We start from the raw sequence: 4,006 nt of genomic DNA on the forward strand, positions 1-4,006 counted from the left end.
TATAAACCTTAGTGAGGACCACAAGCAATATTTGAGTATACCCCACTTCATGTTCAATTCCAAGTGAACATCACACATTAAATTGTGAATATTATAGTAAGGTTTTCATAGGATCCTCCCACCTCAAGGCATTGCAACATTAGCAACAGCAAAGAGAAGTGGATTCGGGAGGCAATAAAACAATAAAATCAAGTGAACTTTTTCTCTTGAACTCTTTTTTGTCCCTTAAAGGTAATTATGATGGGACAGTGAATGAATTGGGATTGTCCACATGCAAGGCAATTATTTTAATCCTTGTGCTGTCTTTGAGTCTTTCTGCATTGCCTTCTCTATGAAACTAATATTTCATGTTTATATTATTATATATTTATTATTTGTATCTATGAATTGGAGAAATATTATAGGTCTTAAGGCAGTTGCATTCTATGTGCATTGTATGTTGATTCCTCAATCCTTGTTCAATCCCTTTCACTACATATAGTCAACTGAGCACTGTAAGGGCTCACTCCTCTTAGAAACCTTAGCAGTTCTGGCAGTTCTGGGTGTGTAAGCAACACTTTTTCTTGCTAGATAAAAAGTAAAATAAATGTCTTGAGGTGATGGGTTAGGTTGATTATTAACTCCCCTCACTATATAAATATTTTCAACAATTTGCATGGTCTTATTGTTTTTGAAAAATTAAATTGCTTTACATATTTATTATTGAGTTTATTATGGAAGTTTTGAAAATGTTCTTTTCAATTAAAATATTAATTTTCAATTCTTAGATCCATTGTTGTATAGAGTTTAGGACATTAATCAAATGACCTCCTTAGTACAATACAAATAGGGGTCAAGAATATCAAGCAAAATAAATTGTAAACTCCAAAACCCAGGAACCAGAAAATATTTTTACTACTCTTACAATCAATTTCTAACATTGACTACTAAGGAAAAATATTAAGGAAGGTAGAATAAAAGGAAGTATAGCAATTAAAGTTTAAAAATAAGATTTATTGCACTGTATTAAAAAGCAGCAGCCATAATGCCCTTTATTTTATAGTTTGATACTGAGCCATTGCCAAAAACACTGAGTAGAGGTTTCTCTTTCACATATAAATATTAACTAAGAGCTTTTCTTTGATATGTTTTATTCATCAATATTTGATAATAGGTGAATGGGAGTTAAAATCAAAAGGTCATTTACATCAATTTCAAGTACCAGATGAATGAAGAAGGAGAAAAAATCCTATTATTACTCTTCAACTCCATAACTGTGTGTCAAATATTGTTTTTATACGAAATAGTACATTGTAAATAGCTACTACATAAAACATCTTTCTCAATGTATAAAATTGAGTCATATTTTTTATATTATTATAAAATTATACTCGTATCTGGTTAGTAGATTTTGTTTATTTATCTTTTGGTAGGGGGATAATCAGCAGTGCTCAGGGCTTACTCCTGACTCTGCTCAAGGATCATTTCTAGTGGTATCTGGGGGACCTTATGGGGGTACTGAAGATCAAATCAAAGTTAGCCACATGCACAGGAGGTGATTTACAATATGAGTGCCAACAGTCTGAGGGAAAGCACATCAGGTAGGATGGCTGCATTTGCACACAGCTGATCTGGAGGAGATCTAGACATCTTGTATGGTTCCCATGCACCTCAGGAGTAATGCAAGCTGTATATGAGGAGTGTGAAGAGTAAACATTTACACTCCTGAGTGTGAAGCTGGTGTTATATCTTAAACACTGCTTAATATGGCCCCAAAACAAAACAACCCCCCAGGAAAGCCACCAAAAAATATAAAACCTTCTTTAAAAAAAAACCAAGAATATAAGCACAAGTTCCAATGCCCTAAAAACTGATTAATTAAAAGTATAGTTTGCATTTGAAAAGCACAAACTTCAGAATTCTAAGTTCTTGCTATAACTGATATCTTCTTAGCAAAATTACTTTTCTGTAGAGAAATATACTCATACTCATATTATTACCCTCCCAAAGATAGCCTAATAAGTTGTTAAAGATTCAGAATTAGTGCTCGCTTCAGCAGCACATATACTAAAATCAGAATGATACAGAGAGGATAGGATGACCCCTGCGCAAGGATGACACACAAAGATTCAGAATTAATTATTTGTTTTGTGTTACTTGCAACTTTTTGTTTGGTCTTTTTCTTAGAAGGCAACACATATCTATGCTCAGGCCTTCCTCTGGACTGGTTCTAAGCTCAAGGATATCTACTGGTAGAACTCAAGAGTTATATAAGGAGTTGTAAGGATCAAGCCCAGGTCAGCCTCATGTAAGTCAAGTGTCTTTACCACTGTATTATCTCTCTGACCTTTCTTGGTTTAACTTTTAAATGTACATATATAGTATATATTTAAGAAAATTTCAAAATAAAATGTTATTGAATCCTTGTATCCTCTCTTTTTTCAGAGAAACAGGTTTAGTAAAATTAAATAACTACTCCTAAAACTCATGGACAGACACCAATGATCACTGCCTGCATAACCACTCTATTATAGCCACTATAATGAAACAATAACTATTACATTTACAGTTACCTCCATTATTGCATTCCATAGCATTTCTGAATGACAGTAGTACATAAAATATTAATAGCTTCTATTATGCATCTATGAACTGTATAATTGTGTTCATAGAATATTTTGGCTCATATTAAGTCTATTATATAATTATGGCATTAATCATGATTAGCTAAATAATAAATACTGAATTTTGTTATTTAAATAAGTTCTCTACACAATAACTGGCTAATCTTTAATGCTTGAGATATGGTACAGAGGTTTGGTACTTGGCATGCATGTGGCCAACTTCATATTAATTCATGATATTGAATTTGCTACCCCAAACACCACCAGGAGCAATCTGTGAGCACTGTCAAGTGTGATTCAAAATACACACACACACAAACACATATACACACACATAAAAAAACAGAAACAAAACTTTGGTTTTCAGGGTTTTTTGTTTGATTTTTTTCTATTGTTGTTATGTTTTTTCTTCCTTTTTCCCTTTCTTCTCTTAAATTGATATTTATAGCCTTTAGAAGGACTCCTCTCATTTTTTGCTTGTTTGATTTTTGCCCCATTTTATATTTTTGGCTTCTTTCAAACAGAACCACATAACTTGAATCATCTTGTTCTGTCTCACAAATTAAGGGGGGAAAATGGAGGATACCAAGACCAAACAGTCGCACGAACATTAAGTAGAAATAAAAAATGATCAAACTTAAACACCAAGCCCAAAGCCAACAACTACAGAATTGATACCCAATCTACAACAAGCTAGACACAGAGGGGACCACTTATACTAGCAGCCCGGGGGGTAAAGGAGAGGGATATGGAATGCATGCTAGGAACAGGGGTAGAGAGAAAAAAAACATTGGTGGTGGGAATGCCCCTAATTCAATGTAACTATGTGCCTAAAGTATTACTGTGAAAGATTTGTAATCCACTTTGGTCAAAATAAAAATTATTATAAAAATATAAATGCTCATGGTCAACTTATATACATCTTGAGAATCTTGCATACATTAATTTTAAAAAATAAAAAAAGAAGCAACAACAAAAAAATTCTAATATCAATTTGAGACATATTTAAAAAAAACCTCAAACTTAAAACTCAATATAAAATTTACTTTATTTAATTTTGAATAAGAAGTCTCAATTCATTTTCTGTGATTATGTTGTCATAACAAATGACAAGGGAGTTAAAATAGAAGGAATCTGTTCTCTCCATTTGGAAGCTGGAAATTCAAATCTAACTGTTAGAAGAGCAACACTTCATCTGAAGGCAAAAGAAAGAAGCTTGAAACTTTTGATATCTCCCTGTTCAGTTCTCTTTTTATGACACTTATTGCATTTAGGTCATACCTATTCTCATTATTTGGGGGGGGGGGTCCACACCGGGCAGCACTCTGAGGTTACTCCTGGCTCTGCATTCAGAAATGGCTCCTGGCAGGCACGGGGAACCATATGGGATGCTGGGATTCGAA

The 4,006-nt window shown here is 33.4% G+C and overlaps 1 non-coding gene across 1 annotated transcript; it reads left to right on the forward strand.

Moving 5' to 3' along the window:
• The first annotated feature begins 2,022 nt into the window (after window positions 1–2,022).
• LOC126019954 (U6 spliceosomal RNA) lies at window positions 2,023–2,129 on the forward strand. The gene has a single exon (XR_007499555.1). It is a non-coding gene; the product is annotated as a U6 spliceosomal RNA (small nuclear RNA).
• The last annotated feature ends 1,877 nt before the right edge of the window (window positions 2,130–4,006 follow it).

The sequence above is a fragment of the Suncus etruscus genome, chromosome 9 (genome assembly GCF_024139225.1).
Source record: "Suncus etruscus isolate mSunEtr1 chromosome 9, mSunEtr1.pri.cur, whole genome shotgun sequence".
Taxonomy (NCBI): domain Eukaryota; kingdom Metazoa; phylum Chordata; class Mammalia; order Eulipotyphla; family Soricidae; genus Suncus; species Suncus etruscus.